This window comes from Puma concolor, chromosome A3 (assembly GCF_028749965.1).
Source record: "Puma concolor isolate L17-30 chromosome A3, mPumCon1.1.hap2, whole genome shotgun sequence".
Classification (NCBI taxonomy): Eukaryota; Metazoa; Chordata; class Mammalia; order Carnivora; family Felidae; genus Puma; species Puma concolor.
The window spans coordinates 62,296,763-62,321,619 of record NC_141669.1 but is presented as its reverse complement, the minus strand read 5'-3'; positions in this window follow the sequence as shown (position 1 = coordinate 62,321,619).

Sequence of the window (24,857 nt, the reverse complement as noted above, 5' to 3'; positions counted from 1 at the left end):
AATCTCCCACAATAGGAAGTCAATAAATAATACATAAAGCTGAAAAATCAGGAAGCATATATATGTAGATAGATTTCCTCCATGCTGTGGCACACTCATTCCTGCTGTTCTTGCTATAATTCCCCAGCATTGCTCCACTGCCTACCTTTCTAGGCTAGTAGTCTTGAAGTTAGGCTAGTAGTCTCTGCCACCTTAGAGGTATGCCTGCCTCAATTCCTCTGATATGTGAGATTCATATGTCTCCAAACCTACCTCACTTTTTCTAGGGAAAGGAAAACATATTTCCTTTTGCTCATAATTGTTTCTCTTCCCTTCTCTTAGCTCCCTTCCTCCCTTACGTCCATCTGTCTCTCCATGGGCCACCCTGAGGCCCTGTAGAAACATTTCTCTCCAACTGATCCACTGACTCCTTTCCCTACAGTACCTCTCACACCACAGTTATATCCTAGTTTTTCCTCTTGGCTACTTTTCTGTGCAGTAGATTCAAATGGTGAGTAGGTACAGATAACGTTTACAGGAGAAGAATATGGGGGCACCTGGGGGGCCAAGTTGGTTAAGAATCTGACTTGATTTTGGCTCAGTTCATGATCTCATGGTTTGTGAGAACGAGCCCTGTGATGGGCTCCACACTGACAGAGTGGAACCTGCTTGGGATTCTCTCCCTCTCTCTCTGCCCCTCTCCCATTCATGTGTGTGCACGCTCTCTCTCTCTCTCTCTCTCAAAATAAATAAATAAATATTAAATAAAGAAAGAACAAAAGAACAAAGAATGATAGATAGATAGATAGATAGATAGATAGATAGATAGATAGATATGGCTTCCATCCTCTTCACAGGAAGTAATTGGCAGTAGCATAGAACTAATCTAGTCTGCAATAATATACACAGAGGGGGAGCCTTGTCCTGTGTGTGTCTCTTATGATAATATAATTATTTGGGAGCCTATCTTCGGGAGGATGACAAAAGCTGGGCAATAGTTGGTCCTGGCTATGTACTTGAAAGCCCCGATAAGGAGGAATGAATTACTAATTTGTCAAGAGAATGAAAGGGATTCTGGATCCTATTCCCAAACCCAAGATCTTCTCTGGCTCCAAAGTTTTTCAAATTTGCTTTAATTATTCTATTTTCTATAATAACGATAATTTTATTGTAGCATAGACTATTCATTGTATCTCAAAGTCCACTCTTACCTTTTTAAAGTACCTTTAACTTTTAGCTGGATGCGTGGCCACCAGAACAAAAATTGTATTGTCAGACTCCGTTGCAGTGAGGTGTGGCCATATGTCCAAGTCCTAGGCACAATGGGGTGTGATTTCTGGTCACATTCTTAAAGCTAAGGAATGTGCCATTCCTTCACCATTCCCTGCTCCCTTCCTGAGGTTTGTAATGGCAAAGAAGCAGGAGAAGGAGCCAAGGTCCCTGGATGATCCTATGGACTAGAGACACTAAAGCTACCTTGGACCTTCACAAGACAGAAATAAGGTCTCTTGTTCAACCCACTGTTAGGTTGGGACTCTGAAATAACAGTCGGGACTCCTAACAACCCCATCCTTCTCTTTCTTTAGCTATGTATATGTCAGACATATACAAAATACCTAATTAATGCTTTGTTCTTCCCATCCTTTATTCCATTCTTGAATCCACCATTGATAAGATTGTCACTGTGGTGGTTTTCCTTAATAAGGGAAATTTTTAAATTATATCTAAGATAAGGATGAGCCACCTTTCTGAATGTCTGGTGTCTGCAAATGCAATGGCTGGATCCTATTCCCATACTGTCTTTAGTTAAGTGAAATAGCAAGTATAGGAGTAATTGAACAATAATCTTTGAATAGTAATCTTTAAACAGAACTAGTTGTGTTTAGTCCTGAGCATTCTAATAGAAATGATTTCCTTTTCAAAATGCCATCTTGCTCCTTTCCCATTTATATTGTTATTGCTAAACCACCCAATTTTAATTATCATTTAATTATCTTTATCTACAGTTGAGTGCCCCCCTTCTGTTGGAAAGCCTATTTTATATAAACCAAACCATGGGTAATTACCTATCAAAAGCAGATTTATCTAAATTCCCACTGAAACTAGATGAGACAGTTCCTTTAAGTCAGAAAATCATTTAAAAGTGGATCCAGGAAAGAAGGACAGCACTGAATTTAAATTTATAGAATACCAATAACATTATAGTCACCATAGGGAATCAATTCTTATCTGTATTGCCTGCTGTGGGAGTATGGAATCTCAGTTTTAAATTCATGTTCTCGGATGTATATTGTGACAGATACTATAAGTGGATTCACTCACCATTTTTTTTCCAACCCACATTTTCTTGCCCTCTTCTACTACAGAGGCTGGGAACAAAAAATTTAAACCTCATATTCTCAGTCCCATCTCATCCCCTTTGCAGTAAGGAGGCACCATGTGACACAGTTCTGGTCAATGAGAGACACATACGTAGAAATCTATTTAAAAACACAAACTGCCAGTTTTTCCACTCTTGGGTATGTACCCAAGAGAATTGAAAGCATGGACTCAAATAGATACTTGTACACCCATGTTCATAGCATTAGTCACAATAGCCAAGAAGTGGAAACAATCCAAGTATCCATCAACAGATGAGCAGACCAACAAAATGTGGTGTATACACACAATGGAATATTATTCAACCATAAAAAGGAATGACATTCTAATACATGTTACCACAAGGATGAATCTTGGAAAGGTTATACTAAGTAAAATAAGCCATACACAATAGGACAAATATTGTATGACTCCACTTATGTGGGGTACCTAGAATAGCCAAGTGCATAAAGACAAAAGTAGAATAGAGATTACCAGGGGCTGGGGGCAAGGGAGAATGGGGGTTGTTGTTTAATGTTGTTGTTTAACACAGAGTTTGTGTTGGGAATGATTAACAAGTTCTGGAGATGGATAATGGTGGTGGTTGCACAACATTGTGAAAGTACTTAATGCCACTGAATTGTACACTTTAAAAATGGTTAGAGTGTTGAATTTTATTTATATTTTACCACAATAAAAATATGAATTAAAAATCCTTATATCTATTTTTAATTAGCAAATTATAAGTCTGGATCTCTCAGTTCTGTGTTTTGTTTAAAGATTCAATATACTGGGGCGCCTGGGTGGCGCAGTCGGTTAAGCGTCCGACTTCAGCCAGGTCACGATCTCGCGGTCCGTGGGTTCGAGCCCCGCGTCGGGCTCTGGGCTGATGGCTCAGAGCCTGGAGCCTGTTTCCGATTCTGTGTCTCCCTCTCTCTCTGCCCCTCCCCCGTGCATGCTCTGTCTCTCTCTGTCCCAAAAATAAATAAACGTTGAAAAAAAAAAAAAATTAAAAAAAAAAAAAAGATTCAATATACTAAAAAAAAAAAAAGAAAAAGAAAAAGAAAAGATTCAATATACTCCTGACTAAATGAAATTTTAATTTCTACTCAAGGTACCTATAAGGCAGCTCATTTTTACCCAAGGCCAACAAGAGATAAAACCAACAATAAACAAAGGCAGAGGAGTGTGGCTCCCTAAATATTTTGTTTTGCTTCTCCGCCTTGAAGACTTGGAGGACAGATGGGGTTTGAGAGAAAAAAGGAGGAAAGATGTTCAAGCTGCTACTTGGTGATGAAGAGAAAAGGAGTCTCCATGAGGCAGGACATGCCCATGGCAGATGAGCAGGAAAGAGGAATATTCTTCACAGAAGTTTAAGGTAATCTCCCATTTTGAGATGTCTTGCCACAAGATTTTATCTGCCCAGTTGGGAAGCTCATCAGTGAGGAGGGGTGTTAGCTACAAGACTGAGCAGCTTTGTGGCTTAATCTCACGCAGGTCTCTCCCCTAGTCTCCTCTGGATTTTGAGCCCCCTGCTTGACACATGGTTCTTACTTGGTAATTTATAATAAGCTAATATTTATTGAGGGCTTATTTTTCCAGGTACTGCTGGAAGCATTGCATATACATCACCTCATTTAAATCTTATACAATCCCTATGTTTGAAATACAAACATAGTATTATTTCCATTTTAGAGATGAGGAAAGTGGAGTAAAAAAAAAATTGGATACTCTGTCCAAGGTCACAGAGATGACAAGTGGCAGAGCCAGGATTGGAACCCAGGCAGTCTGGCCCCAGATCCCTCCCACTTAACCATTATTTGATGCTGCTTCTTAGATCCTACAGATAATTGCTTTCTGGGTAGTGTCTCAGCCCCCAACTGTGCTTTTACTTTAAAATATTTTTAGCTAGTACTGTCTCTGCCATCATCATGGTTTGTTTACAGAGGAACAAAAATAATGTATGTCTGTGTATGTGATTATACAAGTCAAATAACTTCCTATTTCATAATTATATTAATTAGGGTAACATTAGCAGCTGTTCTGGATACAACTCCAAAGTTGCATTTGCCTAACACAATGGAAGTCTAATTCTTACTAAAGTACAAAATAGCTGTTCCTAATCAGATGATGCCTCTCACACACAGGCTCCCCATATTATGGTTCCACTATCTTGGAAACTCATGGCATCTAAGGTCGTCATGCTCTTCTGCATCAAGCAGGAGGGAAAAGAGCATGGAAGCTCATCTGTTACAGATAATTCTTTGCAGGACCTGGAAATGGCGTACATTACATAGGCTTGCAGGCCATTGGCTAGAACTCAGTCACATGGCCACACTTAACCACAAAGGAAGCTGGGAAATGTCAACCAGTTGTGTGACTGGAAAAATGTGAAAATGAGTTTTGGGGGAACACATCTCTGCCATAACAGCTTTCCCACCCAATAATGCATTTGCATTGTCAATGTTTTCACAGCCCTTCTGAGCCACAGATTTGAGTTTTTGCAAAGTATCCTAAACAGATAGGATGGACTACCAATAAATCTTCCCCAATGCTCTTCTCAACTACATCTATTATTACTACCCTTATCCCTTTTTTAACCTTACAGATTAAAAACCCATAAGCAATGTAGGACAGTTTGAAGCTTTCATTGATTGCTCCCATAGAGAGATACCAGCTAAGGTCTGACAATACGAACAAATATAGATTCTCCAGATATTAACACTTTTGTAAAGCTTGTACTTTAACATTGTTAGGGCAACAATGTTAGGGCAAACATTATGTTCCAACAGACCAGATCACAATCTCAAGCAACAAGAACCGTGAGTATTTAGCCCCTTATCTGTTTAATTTACATGTTAATAGTCTGATATGAATTCTAGGTTAAAGGAGATGCTAGCAGGGTCTTTCTATCAAAACTAGGAATGACCCCAAAAAGCAATTGGTCTGAGTGTCTTTTGTCAGATGAATGTATTTATTCCCTCCAGTGAAATAAGATAATAGTTGAGCTGTAAGATAAATCAAGGCATTGCTTTTAAGATACATTAGTAGCATTTGGTGATTTTTAAAGAAAAATTCCTTCCTTAAAAATTTAGCATGATATACTTATAAATTGAGTTTGTACTTGCTGTAAACATCTCTTGCAACAATGCCAAAAATATGCATGTATTTCAATAAGGACAAACAGGCAATGTTCAAAAATGAAGAGGAACAGCTATATTTAGACAATATGATTATGAATGACTTTTTTCCTCCTTTTAAAGTTTTCTCTAATATTTTTACATCATATCAATAATTTTCTCACAATTTATTGCAAAAAACAAAAAGAAGATTCCTTTCCTCATTTTAATACAACTGTAATAAGCCTTCCATTCTTCGGTGAGAAAGAGTTATCATTTCTATCTCTTTTGGCAGAATGAGTAGTTCTAAAGTGAAGTGTAGGATTTTAAAAAATTATAGTTCCCTGATAAGGACTGAGGGAAATTAACTTAAGAAGCGAGAAAAGAACACTTTCCTAAAAGATACACACGCACTGGTCAGTCTTTTCCGAACACTGAGGATGCCTGAAGGCTGCTACTCTGACCACCATGTTCATTATTAAGAAGCAGGAAGGTGAAGGAACTCCTTGACTTAGAGAATATTTTATTGGCTGAAGCTCCTAAGGGATCCTTTCTTTAAATATTCACTGTGATCAGCGTTCCCTATCACCTCAGGAATTTACTAAGAACTCCAAGATCTGTTTTGCATCCTTAGGCAAAGGTTAGCCATTTCAGGGGGTTGGTGTATGTGATTTGTTTTCTTATGGACAATATCGTTCTGTCCCTGAAAAATCACTTTTTTTTTCCTTCAAAGTCTTTCAAACTGTCTGAACATCTTTGAGATTCTTAAGCTCATCACTGGGTATCAAAAAATACCACTGTATCCAAGCCCACAATTTCCCAAGTTCATTAAAACTCCTGTCCTCATGGCCATATTAGGTGCTGGAGACTTTCTTTGCCTCACCTTCTTGGATGTAACTTAACATCCAAGAAGACTCTGGTATTTGAAGCTTCCCCAAGAAGCAAAGTTAGGCATTGAGGGATATCTCCCTCATTTTATCTGATAATTTGGCCTTAGACATATGCAGAGAATTATTATAGCTCTCCACATTCTGGGTTCATAATCTAGTATCTATTTCCAACCAAACCTTTACATATATGAAAGTTACCTACCAGCAGAAGATGCTACTTAGGATGGAGAACTATGTCTTGACTATAGGAAACATAATGCAGAAGGAAAAATAGGAACCTAGATCTGATAATGAGTCAGGAAAATGCCCCTTCTTCTTGTTGGCAGACAGTTCTCCTTGAGTCCCTTGTGTTTCTGCTCGACCTGTGACAGTTTTTATTCCAAATTACCTGCTCTAGTGAACAGTATTAGAAGAGGGAGAAAGTGCCTGCCTTCAGGACAGAGGGCAGATTTGTTTGCTGTCTGGGATAATAGAGAATGTTTCTCTCCAGGGCAAAGTTTTGGTAGGTTTACAAGAAACCAACTAATAAGACTGGTAGTTTTCTAAGCTCATGGTCCCTCAGCTGTGGTACAAACCTAATATATGTGCAGCATTGCCTTGGGCCCCCTCCACATTGTCCCTGTGGAACTTGTAAGGGGAATGGGTGAGAATGTGAAGATCAGACTGTAACAGCAGTCCATTGTTTCTGATCCAGGAAACTCATGCCTTCTTTCCAACAGGAAATTGGCAGACTAACTTGTTAGCTTGAAAGTAGGGTAAAATCTCAAACTCTTCATAATCCTTGACTTTTCTAACATTAGGTAGCCCACTGTTAGGATGAGGACTCTCTTTAACCATTGTAGAAGAGAATTTTGATTTCACAGGCAAAACAAATAGGTATATATGATGGTTAAGTATGAATGTGTGCCCTCCACTCATAGGTACTTATCTCAGATGAGTTGCTGTAGTAAAATATCCTCTACACTTACCAGAGGACATAATAAGTATCAATATCACATAGACTTATCAACTGTATTCCTTGAATGCCTTTAACAAATGAAATGTCACTACAAACACCTGTGATGTGGACTGGCTACACACTTATTTTTGAAAGGGGCTTTCCCAGGAGGAAGCTGGTCTTGTTTTCATCGAGTAGATCAGAGTTCCAAACACAGTACTTCAGAGAATGAAAGCTGAGATGCTGGTAAATCCTACTAAATCAAATAAATTTCAACTAGGACATGGTAAAACACCTAAAAGCCATATGCAGACATCTGAATTATAAAACACCATGCCAAGCCATACCTAAGAACATCCTGTAAATTTTTTTAAATGTTTATTTATTTCTGAGAAAGAAAGCATGAGTGGAGGAGGGGCAGAGGGAGGGGGGACAGAGGATCCAAAGCAGGCTCTGAGCTGACAGCAGCGAGGCCCATGCGGGGCTCGAATTCACGAACTGGGAGATCATGACCTGAGCCAAAGTTGTCTGCTTTACTGACTGAGCCACCCAGGCACCCCATCCTGTAATTTTTTTAATTAATTACTTTCTATTTAAAGTGTTTAATCTTCTTTTAACAATAAAAGAACTAAGAAAAAAACATGGTAGAATCCAGCCATCTACAAAAGTAACAGCTTTATTTTATTAACCCACAAACTTGTGTTAGAAACTTTGATCTACACAGAACACGTAAGATGTAGATATAGTTAATATTTTGCTCTCAATGACCATCCAGGGATAGTTTAGGAGAGAAATTTGTTTCCTATATCTATGTCTTATATTCCAAACTAATATAACCCAAGATTGTTATAGAGTTATAGAATTACATTAAATCAGATATTTATAAGACATTGAATCCTATGCATATTATGTTTCAGCTGTAAGCTAAGTAAAAAGCAGATTTAGCAACTTCTAGGTTGGACTTTACCTTTGCTTTCTGCTAAAATGATGGAGCCTTATAGTACAGTGGTACACTATTTCTCATCAGTAATATCATCTGCTGCCAGTGAGAAGTTCTTTAAAATCCAACTTGTTTTGGAAGAGGAGGGGCCAGTATTTAAAAGATAACTTTTTAGGGGAACCTAGGTGGCTCAGTTGGTTAACCGTCTGCCTTTAGCTCAGGTCATGATCTTGTGGTTTGTGAGTTTGAGCCCCACGTCCGGCTCTGTGCTGACAGCTCGGGGCCTGGAGCCTGCTTCAGATTCTGTGTCTCCCTCTCTCTCTCTCTCTGCCTCTCCCCCACTTATGCTCTGTGTCTTTCTCTCTCTCAAAAATAAACATTTTAAAAACTTAAAAAAAATAAAACAAAAGATAACTTGAAAAAAATTTTTTAACATTTATTTATTTTTGAGAGACAGAGAGACAGAGCATGAGTGGGGGAAGGGCAGAGACAGAGGGAGACACAGAATCTGAAGCAGGTTCCAGGTTCTGAGCTGTCAGCAGAGAGCCCAATGCAGGGCTCGAACCCACAAATCATGAGATAATGACCTGGGCCGAAGTCAGACGCTCAACCGACTGAGCCACCCAGGCTCCCCAAAGATAACTTTTTAAATGGACATTGAATCCAATCCAAATTTCTAAAATGTTTCTAAACTTTCTAACATTTTCTTTCCTTTCCCTTCTAAACATTTTCTTTCCTTTCCCTTTCCAGAAATATCCCCAAGAGATCAAACCCATTCATAATAATAAAAATAAAAATTACAATCACATTGCCATACTGAAATACATTTTATTTTACCTGTAACATTTGCAAAGGTAAACAGATTTGAAAAGATTTGTTATAAGAATATGGGAAAACAGGCACAGTCATATTTTGCTTAATAGAAAAAGTTGATATAGTTTCTTTATAGAGAGCAATTAGGCAATATATCAGATTTTTAAAAAATTTTCTTTTAATGCTTTTTATTTTTTTAAGAGAGAGAAAGAGCACAATCGGGAGAGGGGCAGAGAGAGAGGGAGACACAGAGTCTGAAGCAGGGTCCAGGCTCTGAGCTGTCAGCACAGAGCCCAACATGGGACTCAAACCCATGAACCATGAGATCATGACTTGAGCTGAAGTTGGACACTTGGCCGACTGAACCACCCAGCTGCCCAAGAGTTTTAAATGCAGAACTTAACTTCTAGGAACTTAGCACGCAGGCACACTTGTACATAGGCAAAAGGACATCTGTCCAAGGTTATTCATTGCAGCATTGTTTGAGGTAGCAGAAAAATGGAACAACCCAAACACAATGCAATACTCTACTACCATTAAAAAGAATGACATACATCTATATATAATGATATGGCAGGACCTCTAAGAAAGGTGCAAAGGAGTATACATAATATGGTAGCATTTGTGTAAGAATTTTAAAAAATGGTACCTACATATAGTACCTTTGTGATATGTTGACTAGCCTGAACTACATTTCCCAAAATCCCCTTCTCAGTGTGTTTCCAGGTAGGGTGGGCCTCAAGAGACATCTTTGCAGGAGATTTGGAAAGCAGAAAGAAATCAAGCAGCAACGTTTTGATTTTTATGCTTCCAAGGTAAAAGTGGGCGCTCTTGCAGTTCACATGCCTTGTTGTTTATCTGTTGGCACCTCTCTTTAGCCTGCGCCTCAACTGCTTCACCTTCCCTTGGATTCTCCTTCAGTTTCTCCAGCTCTGGGCCACGTGTGTGTGTGTGTGTGTGTGTGTGTGTGTGTGTGTGTGTGATCAGCTCTGTGAAGGGTACTGGCTTCTTCTGTAGGACAGCCACACTAAGTCAGGCGCAGAGAGAATTGACAGAGGTTCTAATCCATCCTCGCAGATTCCAACTGATGTTCACAGGTTCCAGCTTGCTTGCCTCCTGTTTTATATCTCCATCGTCCCTCCCCAACTGCCTATCCTGTAGACTTCAAGCTCTAGCATCAGATACAAAGACAACTGCTTAGCTGACCTCCTGCAAGTACATCTGAGTAAATCCTTATAACAAATCCATATGGAACATCTAGAACAAATCAGAAATAGGGGACAGTAGTTGAATCCAGGGAAGGATAGAAACAAGGTAACTCAGAAGGGGAAAGGAAGGAACACCACTTCCACTTGTGCTTCTGAGTGTGGCACCATGTGAATCTAGTACCTGTTTCAAAAATAAACATGTAAAATGTTTGAAAATTCCTTAAATTATCTTTCTCATATTTGCATGTAGAGATACAGAAATATTTACCCTTTGTTTCTATTCCTTTAAATAGAGTCTGATTTGCTTTCTATATTTATAAAAGGTTTTGCATGTCACAGGGGACTGCAAGGGGAAAAGGGAACTTGTATGGTTTCTCTCTCTAGAATCAGCCCTAAGTGAAAGAGAACAAAGCTAGGATATTGCATCTCCTATGCCCTTTGTCTCTTGCCCTAACACCCTCCATCAAAGGATCCGACTTGTGGGGACACCTAAGACTTATAGTACTGTAAAGCACTTAAAATGCTTTAAGAGAACTAGTCCCTCTTAAGACCATATGTACTATAGGATTAGGTTTAGATCATCAATCAGTTGTGTAACCAACATCAAGTAGACTCTATGAAACGTAGCTCACATCTGAATGGTTTGTTCGGTACACATGGGATCAACCAGACTGCATCTGGTCACAGTTCCTGGAGGTGTTCTTTTGATCAGAATTTTGGAAATAATATAATCTGTCTAAAAAATCAATACAACATAAAGATAATAACTGTATTACTTTATAATCTTTAAGGTATTTCTACACACATTGACTCATTCCTCAATTATATAGTAATAGCAAATATTAATTATCACATATCAGGCATTATGCAAAAACCTCAGCATCCTCTGGTGAATCCTGAGGGTACCATCATTAACTTCATTTTACAAATGAATGCATTAAAGCTTAAAGACATTGAGACTTACCCAATATACCCAGGTAGGTCTTGCAATTAAAATTTGAACACAGGGAGGCGCCTGGATGGCTCAGTTAGTTAAGCCTCTGACTCTTGATATTGGTTTAGGTCATGATCTCAATCAAGTTCATGAGTTTGAGACCCGCATAGGGCTCTGCGCTGACAGTGTGGAGCCTGCTTAAGATTCTCTCCTTCTCTCTCTGCCTCTCTCCTGCTCTCTCTCAAAAGATAAATAAACTAAAAAAATTTTTTTAAATAAAATAAAATTTGAACATAGGTGCACCTGGGAGGCTCAGTCGGTTAAGCATCCGACTCTTGACTTCACCTCAGGTCATGATCTCACGGTTCGTGGGTTCAAGATCCACATTGGTCTCTGCACTGGCAGTGCAGAGCCTGCTTAGGATTCTCTCTTTCTTCCCCTCCCCTACTCGTGTGCTCTGTCTCTTTCTCAAAAATAAATAAACTTCTTAAAAATAAGTAAATAAAATTTGAACACAGACCCACTTGACTCCAGAGCCCATGTTCCTCACTAGTTCATGGTACTGTTTCTCATTATAGCCCCCTGTGACAGAGGTAGGTTGAGTTACTATTGTTATCTCTATTTTACAAAAAAACCCACTAAGGATCCAGAGGGTATATGATTTGTCAAGGCCACATAGGTGAGACAAAGTGGAAATCAAAATAAGAATGTCTGACTCCATGTATAACACTCTGGTTTACTTAACCACAGCAGATTATGATGTGTTTCCATGAATGCATTCTTGTCTGACCATGTATTCCTTACAGAAGATTAGCAAATTCTTCTAACTGTGGACAACTGGAAGAATAGTCTATTAGCTGTAGTAATCCTGTATAATTTTTTGTTTGTTTTCATTGTGTTTTGTTTTTCTGTCCTGGACATGTGTTGTCTATTTCTTGGGCATTTCAATGGGCCTCTCAATTGACACAGAAGTTCTCAGGCTTTTGCAATTTCCCTCAGTCTAATTATTGTAACCATTCTCTGCTCCTACAGCTGCTTCTGTAAGCAAATCCTCATCACAGTCTCTTCTCCCCTTTTCCATACCGTCTTTGGCAAGGCTTTGGCATCTTTGGCAAGGCTTGCTTTCTTTCAAGTGGCCCTTCTCTGTGCTACTTACACATTCGTGGTAGCCTTTAAGATGTATTTTAAGCTTCTGAATTTTAGGTGGTAATTCCAAGATTTGTTCATGAGCAGAACACTTAAAAATCTCATTGTTAAAGAAGTAAACTACGGAATCAAAATGGCAAGCCAGCAATGCAAGAGTCAGGAGTAACCTCTATGCAAATAAGAAGGAGTAGAGCTGTAGGTGAAAACCTGAGACAGACCCTGTTGTTTTGCTTTTAAAACATTTTTTTAATATTTGAAACTAATAATAAACCACATAAAATAACATACTTTTTAACCCAGGTATCCATCCCCCAGGATTTTCCAAAACTAAAGAAAGTATCAATTAATACATTCAAGAACTATTATTATGAAGTCCAAATAGAATAAATATAAATTTTAAAAAGTATAAATATTAAAGGATACACTTAAACACATCAGAGTGACATTGCTAAAATCTAAAGGAGAGAATCATTCCTAGCTCAAAGCAAATAGAAAGAAAAGAAACATTCAAAGTTGCAATAATAAAAAAATTAAAAAATAAAAACAAAAAAAAGTATTCTAAAAAAAAAATACAATAGGGGCACCTGGGTGGCTCAGTCAGTTGAGCGTCTGACTTCAGTTCAGGTCACGATCTCACGTTCATGAGTTTGAGTCCCACATCAGACTCGCTGCTATCAGCAAAGAGTCCACTTCAGATCCTTTGTTCTTTGTGCCTCCCCACTCACACTCTGTCTCTCAAAAATAAACAAACATTTAAAAAATCCAGTAAAATAAAATAATAAAAGCAAAGTTGCGATAATAATATTGGTGGTTGACCTCTCAACAGAAACAATGGAAACCAAACAGAGGGCAATAGAAAGGTATCTTCATAAGTACTGAAAGGATATATCTGCCAACCTAGAAATCTTTACACAAGAAAAATATTCTTCAAAGACAAAAGCCAAAGACCTTTTCCAGAAAAACAGAGATGGGGAAATTAGTCACCTGCACTTAAAAAAGGAAAATAATCCCTGAAGGATACACAAACATGCAGGAAGGAATGAAGTGCACTAGTGTGCTACACTATTGTGTAGTGTAAAATACACAATACGCTAAAATTGTGTATTTTAATTTAACACAATTAAAATAAATGTGTTAATGCACGTTTTAAGGAATATCAGAAAAAAATTATTAGAAATAAGTTATTGAACACCTATTTATGATAAACTAATGAAAGTCATCAAGACAAGATGAAAATTATGTAGATCTAATATAATTAATTTATGATAAATTATTTGAAATATGAGTAAATATGCTGTTTCTCATGCTTAATTTATAATAATGCAGTGCAAGATGTAACTAACCAACATAATGGAATTTCTTGGAGCCAAGAGTAGGATAAAAGGCATGATTTTCTTTCAGTAAACAGCTGCACATATATGTACTCTAGTGCTCAGCTCTTGGAAATATTTTGTAAATTATGTATAAAATTCAAAAATAATTCCATACACATTAGGAGGTAACTCACTGGATTTAGTGGAAACCCCTCTGAGCCACTGCAGCAATGTAGCTTGATGACATTGATCCCAGCCATTGTAATAGAAGACAATGCCTTCTATTATTTTTGAAGATTATTTTTGAAGACGGGAAAAAAGAACAATTATGAAACAGGAGGTGGGAAAGAAACACGCGGGAGTTGCTGGAGTTGATGGAGGGAAAGTACACATGGAAGTTGAAGTTTTTCTTTACCATCAGCACCCCGGTACCTGGCAAACGCTTCATATAACCACAAGGATATGCATACTCCCGTTTGAAGACCATTGCTCTGGGTCTAAGGGATTACCTTGTCCCAAGCTGTGCACATTCTCACCTGTACTAGATATTGACAAACTGCTTCTAAAGCAGTGGAATCGGTTTATAGTCCCACAGCAGGAGTTTTGACATAGTACCCCAGCGTTATTCTGATTTTTCCCTGACATTGTATTTTTGTTCCATTTAATCTTTCCCTGATTATTAAAAGTGTTGAGTATCTCTTCATATGTTTATTGGCAATTTAAGTTTCTTATGTGAATCTTCTCTTTTTTATTATTTGCCTCTGTCTCAATAAGATATATTTACATATTCTGGATACTCATGCTTTGTCATTTACATGCATTGTACATAGCTTCTGCCAGTCCACAGGCAGATTACTTAAACCTTTAAATGTCTCAGTTTCTTTGTATGAAAAAAAAAAAACCCTCTTCAAAAGACATTAAGCCAGTTAATCCTCAAAATAACTCTATATGGTATATTTCAAAATTAAGCCCATTTTTCAGATGAGAAAACTTTTCTAAGTTATGCCAAACTGTTTACCATACAGGTTGTACCAAGTTTTTTTCTATCTTCAGAATATACATGTCCTGTTGCTCCATTTGAAATGATCAGACTTTAAAATTTTTGCCCGTATGGTAAGTGTGAAATAGAATCTTTGTTTTTTATTTTGCATTTTCCTGGTAACTAATGAGGTTGAACACCTTTTCATATGTGTATTCTCTATTCTTGGTTCCTCTTCTCTAAAATGCCTGTACATGTCTTTTGCTTATCATTATTGGGTTATTTGTCTCTTTCCAATTGATTCAAAAGTTTTCTTTCTATATTCTGGATACTCGTGCAAGTAACTTCTCCCAGTTTGTGGCTTCTTTTTAAATTCTCTTTATGCTGACACTTGATGAAAGCAAGTTCTTAATTTCAACATAACTTACTCTGATTACCTTTTCCTTTTTGGTTATGCTTTTCTTGAGTTTATTACCTTCCTTCCTTTTTTTTAAGTGTATTTATTTATTGTGTGTGTGTGTGTGTGTGTGTGTGTGTGTGTGTGAGAGAGAGAGAGAGAGAGAGAGAGAGGCAGAGAGAGAAGGCAGGAGAGAATCCCAAGCAGGCTTCGCGCTGTTAGTGGGGAGCCCGATGTAAGGCTCAATCTCTCAAAACAAGAGATTATGATCTGAGCCAAAATCAAGAGACAGACACTTAACTGATTGAGCCCCCCATGTGCCCCTACCTTCATTTCACTAAACTTTCCTATGTCATTCTGTTGTAATATACCTCTTGCAAAAATCATAACCAAATCAGATAGCTTCTTGTCTTTCAATATATAAATTTAATTTGTTTACCTTTGTAACCAGTCATATATTTAGACTTATTTCTACCATCTTATTTTTTTAATTTACTACTTGCAATCCTTTTTACCAGCTTTCCCCGCTCCTTTCCTGTCTTTTGTTGGATTGATAAATTTTCATATATTCACTGCAATTTTAGTATCTACAGATTGTATATCTACCTATATGCTTAGGCTGTCTTAAATATTCCGCATATATTCTTTTTTTTTAAATGTGTATTTGTTTTTGAGAGAGAGAGAGACAAACAGAGTGTGAGCAGGGAAGGGGCAGAGAGAGAGGAAGACACAGGATCCGAAACAGGCTCCAGGCTCTGAGCCGTCAGCACAGAGCCAGATGTGGGGCTCAAACCCACAAACTGTGAGATCCAGACCTGAGCTGAAGTCAGTTGCTTAACCGACTGAGCCACCCGGGCACCCCCAATATTCAGCATATGTTCTTAACCATAAACATTTAATACACTCTAAAATAATTGAATATTTGTATATTTTTAAGGACTTTAGCAGTATATAAAACAAAATAGCCAAAATATTGATTACTGCTAAGCTGGGTGATAGGTTAACTGTATTAAAGGACTTAGTATCCTTAACTACCCATTGAATACACACACACACACACACACACACACACACACACAAATAATATTATTAAGGAAGAGTTTTAGTATTTATCTTTTTAAAAATTGTTTTCCTTTTTAGAGAGAGAGCACACGAGTCAGGTAAAGGGGCAGAAGGAGAGAGAGAGAATCTTAAGCAGGCTCCACACTCAGTGCAGAGCCCAACACGGGGCTCAATCCCACGACCCTGGGATCATGACTTGTGCCGAAATCAAGAGTCGGATGCTCAACCGAATGAGCCACACAGGCACCCCAGTTTTTACCTTTTTTTAATAAAAACATGCAAAAATTTGTTTTGCGGGGGGATTTTTTAGTCACATAAATACATTTCCAGAAGTATTTGATCTGTTCCTGTGCTCACTGTTTTTTGGTTGGTTGGTTGTTTTCATACGCTATGCTTTTCTTCTGAGTTCAGGTTTCTTCTTGATGGAGAAGAATCTTAATAGTCTCTTCAATAAGAGCCTGTGGCAAATTTTTCTCTCCCTTTTTTGACATATAGTTTAACTGGATGTGAAACTCTGGGTTGATGGTTACTTTTTCTCAACACTTTCATAATATTACTCCTTTGTCTTCATTGTAGATGAGAAACCAGCTGTTTATTTAATTGTCATTCCTTTGTGGGTAATGTGTCTTTTTTCCTCTGGCTGCTTTTAAGATTTTCTCTTTATGATGCAGTGTCACTATAATGTGCCTACTATGTGGACTTAATCTCATCTCTACTGAATATTTCATTTTTCTTTTGGAACTCCTATTAGAAATGTCTGAAATTATGTCTGGAAAAAACATCTGGAACTCCTATTAGAAATGCCACCCAGAATGTATCCTTCACATCTTTAACTGATTGTTCATATTTTCCTTTATTTGGATGCCAGGGGAATTCCTCAGCATTCTTCCAATTTACTCATTGTCCAATTCTTCCTGACTTAGAGTTTGTCCCAGCTATTGACTTTCTTTCAAGAACTATTTTTTATTTCTGCTTACTTTTGTTTGTTTTATAAATATTATTCCTTATTTTATCCTTTTGAGGAGGTGACATTTAAGTTGAGAAAGTTGAAACCATGTGAAGTGACTGGTGTAGAGCATTCTAGGCAGGAAAGAATAGCTTCGGAACTAGACATTCCCCCCCCCCCCCCCCAGAATTGTCTGGTCCTTAGCCAGCATTTACTTTCAATTTGACCTATTATATAAACATAGCTTATTGTAACTCAGCATGGTGACTGAATCTGAAGGCTTTTTGTGTGAAACTTCTGAGGGACTGACTGGGTTTTGGCATCATTTAGCATAGAAACTCTGACATGTAGAAGCTTTACTTGCAGTAGGTCAATTGAGCCATATTGTATCCAGGGATAAACATGGCCATGAGCTGACTAAGCAACAGAATGCATGGTTTTGGTTGGAGTAAATAACACAATGCAAGATTTATTTCTATATTAATCATGTGCTTTATAGAAATCAATAAAATAATTGTATAAATATAAACAAAACAGTTAAATGTCATCACTTAGCACTGTCATGATTATATATAAAAATGAAAACTTGGGCGTCAAAATCATGTAGCAATACTCACTTACAAAAATGTCATAGATGATCTGGATACTCCAAACTATGCTTATACCAATATTTTTTAGAATATGACTTAATTTGCAACAACAACAAAAATTTTAACCCCTGTTATAACTTGAATATCCCCAGTTGTAAAACTATTTCCCTCTCAGTCCCTGTAGATGGGGAGATATTTTGGCTAGTGGTGGTAGTAGACAACCCTGATGTCCTTTTCCTTATGCCATATCACCTTTGCCTCTTTTCTTCCTCTTCCATTCCTCCTTTTGGCCAAGTACCATTCTTACAGCTGCCTGCTTTGAACCAGAGTCTAGTGTTGTCTTTTCTGAATGGAAGACTAACATATCCACCTATCTTGCATTATCTAATGCAGTGAGCTTTACCATCAACCTGTTAGATTGTCACTTCTCTAGGGCTCAGCATACTGATGCATAACTAGGTAAGGCACTCTCCTTGGTGCAACCATGCAGTGTGTCTACACATAGCCCAGCACAGTGGGCCCACTAGCTGTATGTATGCCCTCTGCCAACCACGGAATCACACTGAACATTTTCCTATTATAAACTTAACAGTGTCGTCTTTGTCTGTCATTCATCTTCCTCATTTCTCACAGTGCTTCCTCTAAAGTAAAAAATATTTATATCAAAAAAGGCTGATTACTGGATACTGAGCTTTAGATGTTTAACTCTGCCCTGAAACTCCTTGACAAAATATAAGTGATATTAAGTTTTTCACATTCTCGCATTGTAGAAGAACTATCTTCCTTTGGGGTGTGGCTAATTTTGGTAAGTCTTTTTGAATGAAATAATCCAAATACAGAAGTTGTTTTCACAAAAAGAGAAAGCTCTCTCCAGTCTCTCCTCAGGTGGAAGTTAGTACCTTGAATGTGATGTTCACTTCCTTCAAGAGAACAACATCTTAGGTAAGTGGAAATGTTTTTCAACAAAGAACCTGCTGTTTCAAGTTCAATATCCTGTTTAAATTCATTATCAAAAGCCATATAGAAAGAAATGTTTAGTGCCAAGGAAATCTATGGTCTGACGAACCAACAGATGAAATCAAATTCACATTTGAAAATATTTCTTCTATTTGTTTAGGTACAATTTCAACAAAATTGACTTTTGAAATAAATACAGCCTGCCTAAGATAGGATGAAAGTACTCCTCAGTGAACTTCCCACAGCTTATAAGGTTTCCCATGGCCTAAAGGGCTGGCATGCTGTGGTCCCTGATATCTCCTCCAACCACAACTTGTTCCCTATGCCACTTGCTAATTTTGTTCTAGTTCTACCAGTCTTCTGTTAGCAACTAAAGCAGGTCAAGCTGTTTCCTATCACAAGGCCTGCCCAGAGTATCCTTCTGCCTCCTGTCATCTTAACTATCTCCTCAAAGAAGTCTTCCCTGACCACCCTGTCCCAAGTAGGTTGTCTACCTTAGCCCCTGTGTATTTCCTACATTCGGTGTATGTCCTGCGTAGCACTAATTAGAGGTTTCAAGATTCTTATTTCTCGGTTATTGATGGTCTTTTCCCCACCCTAGAATGTAAGCCCCATGAAGGTAGGAATCTAATCTGTCCTTGTTCCATCCCTAATCCCTATGTGCCTGGTACAGAAGTCTACTAGCCAATGGCATCTTCCTGATACAGCCACCTCAGATTTAGAAGAATAATCAATGTTATTCAAACAATAAGGGCACAGATGCCTATCTGAATTTCATGTAGAATTGACTATAACACAGAATTTAGGATAGTCCTAAAGCCACAAATCCTGGACTTTGGGTTTGAAATTTTAAATTTATTTTTATTTATTCTGAATGATAGCCACTAGAGGGAGACATAGCCAAATACTATAGTCTCAAATTCTATAATTTTTCCATTAGAATTTTTGAAGACCTGCAGCCTAACCCTCCTCCCAGCTTCCCTGAAAGATATCCATTCAACTTTTTATTATTTTTAATGTTTTATTTATTTTTGAGAGACGGAGAGCATGAATGCGGGAAGGCAGAAAAAGAGGGAGACACAAAATCTGAAGCAGGCTCCAGGCTCTGAGCTGTCAGCAGAGAGCCCCACACGGGGCTTGAACTCAAAAACTGTGAGATCATGACCTGAGCCAAAGTCATACACTTAGCCGGCTGAGCCACACAGATGCCCCATCCAACTTCTTTTAAACCAACCCCCCCACACACACACACACAAACACACACACACACAAAAAAACCCAAAACAAACAAAAATAAAATCAAGAAATCTCAACCCAGTGGAACAGACTATTCTACAGCTAGGTACCACTCATTTAAAAGGTCCTCTTGTCAAAGATGGCAGCACAGTAGGAGGACCCTAGGCCTACCCAGGCCCTGAACACAGCTAGATAGCCATCAAATCATTCTGAATACCTGAGATATCGACCTGAGGACTGATAGAATGGACTGCACAACTAGAGGAAAAAAAGAGGCCACATCGAAGAAGGTAGGCAGTACAGAGATGTGGTTTGGGGGAGAAAGGATCAGATTGTGGGTGCCGCAAAGGGAAGGGAGCCCTGGTCGTGGAGAAAGGCAGAAAAGAGAGGAACACACAGGGATGTGCACAAGAAGAACACTTCCACAAAGCCATTGGCTGGAAAAATAAGAGGGGATGATTTTCATGAGTTTTTGCAACCAGCGGGGCTCAAAGACTGGAGTTTTGGAGGTCCATGAGCTTGGTTGGGATAGAGACTTGAGGGCACTACCTTACTTCTGAGAAGAAGCAGGCAAGAAACCCTGGGGCAGACTGCATGATCTGAGAATTCCCTGGGGCACACAGGGAGTGAATGTTCATACTTTATGGAGCGCATCTGTAAAAGGTGGCATTGCCTTTCTGGGGACAAGGAAACCAGCAGAAACCATTTCCCTCCCCCGCCCCACAGCATAGGTGCAGAGACACCTGCTAAGGGCCTCTAACTGGGACACTGGCTGTTGAGCCTGTTTTGCTCCAAACTCCATGCCCCTGCGATCTGCCACGACTGCCCTTCTGGGTCAAAACTGCATCAGTCCCAGCTCAGTGAGACCCTTTCCCAGAGGACCAAGGCAGATCCCTGCCACACCAGGTCCTTCAAGTATGGAGTTTTAAAAGGCATCAGGCCTGGCTGGGGTAGAGAGCACTGTGCTTCTCCAGGCAGGCAAGCGACCCAGAGACAGACACTGTGAAAACAGCAGTCTGAAAAACACCTAAGACACATGAGGCTAAAGTATTTTCTACTCAGAAAGAAGTTTTCTGACTGCAGCAAGCAGTGACTCCCTCTCCAGGGACAAAGGGGCAGGCTGACGCCATTTCCCTTCCCCCCTCACAGCATAAACTGACTTCAGTAAGCTGCACAACCCCAACACTGACTGCCTAACCTGCATAAACAAACTCATGCCTACCTGTGCTTTGTGGGTACTTCTTTTCTTGGGCAAGGGTGCCTAACAACCAGCACAATGGGCCCCTTCCCCAGAAGACCAGCACAAAGCCCCTCACACACCACGTCTACTGACCATTGAGTTCTGCAAAGCTTCAATTCTAGTGGAAGTAGCATACATCTCTTTTAACAAGCAGACCAGAGCACACCTAGTTAAACTCACCACATTCTGCCCAATATTCATACATTCCCTGCTGAAGGCAAGGACAGCCTCTGCAGACGACTGACCTGAGTTATAGGACAGAAAAAAACACAACAGGAGAGTGCACGTAACACACCAGAGACACTTACTGAAGTGCCAGGCCCTGGATATTATATGATCTCTACTTCAAACAGGAATCAGGAGCTTCAAACTCAGGAGCAGGAAACATAACAGGCTCTTCTAACACAGAGAAGAAGACAGAACTTGAGACAAAATGACAAGATGGAGGAATTCATCCCAAAAGAAAGACAAGAAAAAGTCATGGCCAAGGATCTAATCAAAGCAGATATGAGTAATATGCTTGATGCAGAATTTAAAGCAACAATCATAAGTATACTAATTGGGCTTGGGAAAAGTATGGAATACACCGTGGAGACCCTTGGGAAAAGCACGGAAGACATCACGGAGATAAAACAGCTAAAAAGATTAGGGCCAAAATGAAAAATGAGACTTGAAAATGAGACTTGAAACTGACTGGATATAATGACCACAGGATGGAAGAAGCAGAGGAACGAATGAGTGATACACAAGATAGAATTATGGAAAATAACAAAACAAATAATAATAAAAGAAACGTGGCAAGCCAGAAGGGAGTGGCATGACATACTCGATGTGCTGACCAAGAAAAATCTGCTGCCAAGAATACTCTATCCAGCAAGACTATCATTCCAGATAAAGGGAGAGATGAAGAGTTTCTGACATAAACAAAAACTAAAGGAGTTCATGACCACTAAATCAGCCCTGCAAGAAATATTAAAGGGGACTCTTTGAGTAGAAAGGAAAGACAAAAAGTGACAAAGACTAGAAAGGAGTAGAGAAACTCTCCAGAAACAAGGACAAAACAAGAAATAAAATGGCACTAAGTACGTATCTATTAATAATTACTCTGAATGTAAATGGACAGAACACTCCAATCAAAAGACATAGGGTGTCAGAATGGATTTAAAAAAACAAGACCCATCTATATGCTGCCTACAAGAGACTTGTTTGAGACCTAAAGACACCTACAATTTGAAAGTGAGGGCATGGAGAGGCATTTCTCATGCAAATGGATGTCAAAAGAAAGCCAGAGTGTCAATACTTATATCGGATAAACTGTATTTAAACCAAAGAACGTAACGGGAGATGAGGAAGGGCACTAGATCACAATAAAGGGGGCTATCCAACAAGAAAATCTTACCATTGTAAATATTTATAGCTCCAACTTGTGAGCACCCAAATATATACAACAATTAACAACAAACATAAAGGAACTTGTTGATAATAACACAATACTACTAGGGGACTTTAACACCCCACTTACAATGATGGGCAGATCATCTAAGCAGAAAATCAACAAGGAAACAATGGCCTTGAATGACACACTGGACCAGATGGACTTAACAGATATAGTCAGAACATTCCTCCCTAAAGCAGCAGAACACACGTTCCTTTTGAGTGCACATGGGACATTCTCCAGAATAGATCACATGCCAGGTCACAAATCAGGCCCCAACAAGTACACAAAGACTGAGATCATACCATGCATATTTTCTGACCACAATGCTATGAAACTGACGTCAACCACAAGAAAAAAAATGGAAAGAACATAAATACATGGAGGTTAAACAACATGCTACTAAAGAATGAATGGGTCAACCAGGAAAACTAAGAAGAAACTTAAAAATACATGGAAACAAACAGAAATGAAAATACGACAGTCCCAAACCTTTGGGATGCAGCAAAAGCAGTCATAAGAGGGAAGTACATAGCAATATGGGTCTACCTCAAGAAGCAAGAAAAATCTCAGATAAACAACCTAACCTTACACCTATTGGAGCTGGGGGGGTAAAACCTAAAGCCAGCAGAAGAAGGGAAATACTAATGATTAGCACAGAAATAAATGATATAGGAACTAAAACCACAATAGATGAGATCAGTGAAACCAGGAACTCGTTCTTTGAAAAATTAACAAAATTGATAGCCCCCTAGCCAGACTTATCAAAAAGAAAAGAGAGAAGGCCCAAATTAAAAAATCACAAATGAGAGAGAAGAAATAGCAACCAACACCGCAGAAGTACAAACAATTATAGGAGAATATTATGAAAAATTATATGCCAACAAATCGGACAATCTGGACAAAATGGATAAATTCCTAGAAACATATAAGCTACCAAAACTGAAGCAGGAACAAGTAGAAAACTTGAACAGGCTTATAACCAGCAAAGAAACTGATTAATAATCAAAGATCTCCCAACAAACAAAAGTTCAGGACCAGATGGCTTCACAAGGGAATTCTACCAAACATTTAAAGAAGAGTCAGTACCTATTCTCCTATAACTGTTCCAAAAGATAGAAATGGAAGGAAAACTTCCAAATTCATTCTGTGAGGCCAGCATTACCCTGATTCTAAAACCAGACAAAGACTCCACTAAAAAAGGGGACTATAGGCCAATGTCCTGATGAACTTGGATGCAAAAGTTTTCAACAAAATACTAGCAAGTCAAATCCAACAGTACATTTAAAGAATCGTTCACCACAATCAAGTGGGATTTATTCCTGGCTTGCAAGGATGGTTCAATATTCGCAAATCAATCAACACAATACACCACATTAATAAAAGAAAGGATAAGAACCATATGATCCTTTCAATAGATGCAGAAAGGGCGTTTGACAAAGTACAACATCCATTCATGATAAAGACCCTCAACAAAGTAGGGTTGGAGGGAACATACCTCAACATAATAAAAGCCATATGTGAAAAACCCATAGCTAATATGATCCTCAATGGGAACAACTGAGATCTTTTCCTCTGTGGTCAGGAACAAGACAGGGATGTCCACTCTCATCACTGTTATTTACCATAGTACTCAAAGTACCCAGCCTCAGCAATCAGACAACAAAAAGAAATAAAAGGCATCCAAATCAACAAGGAAGAAGTCAAACTTTCACTATTTGCAGATGACATGATACTCCATGTGGAAAACCCAAAAGACTCCACCAAAAATTGCTAGAAATGTTACATGAATTCAGTCAACTTTCAGTCTATAAAATTAACGTAGAGAGCTATTACCTTTCTATGCACCAATAATGAAGCAGTTGAAAGAGAAATCAAGGAAATGATCGCATTTACAATTGCACCAAAAACAGTAAGATACCCAGGAATAAACCTAATCAAAGGAGTAAAAGATCTGTACTCTTAAAACTATAAAACACTGATGAGAGAAATTGAAGATGACACAGGAAATGGAAAAACATTCCAAGCTCATGGTTGGAGGCACAAAGATTGCTACCCAAAGCAATCTACACATTTAATGCAATCCTGATCAAAATACCACCTGCATTTTTCACAGAGCTAGGACAAACAATCCTAAATTTTGTGTGGAACCACAAAAGACTCTGAATAGTCAAAGCAACCTTGAAAAAGAAAAGCAAAGCTGGAGGCATCACTATTCTGAACATCAAGTTATATTACAAAGCTGGAGTGATCAAGACAGTATGGTACTGACACAAAAACAGACACATAGATCAATGCAACAGAATAGAAAACCCAGAAATGAACCCACAGCTATATGGTCAACTAATCTTCAACAAAGTAGGAAAGAATATCTAATG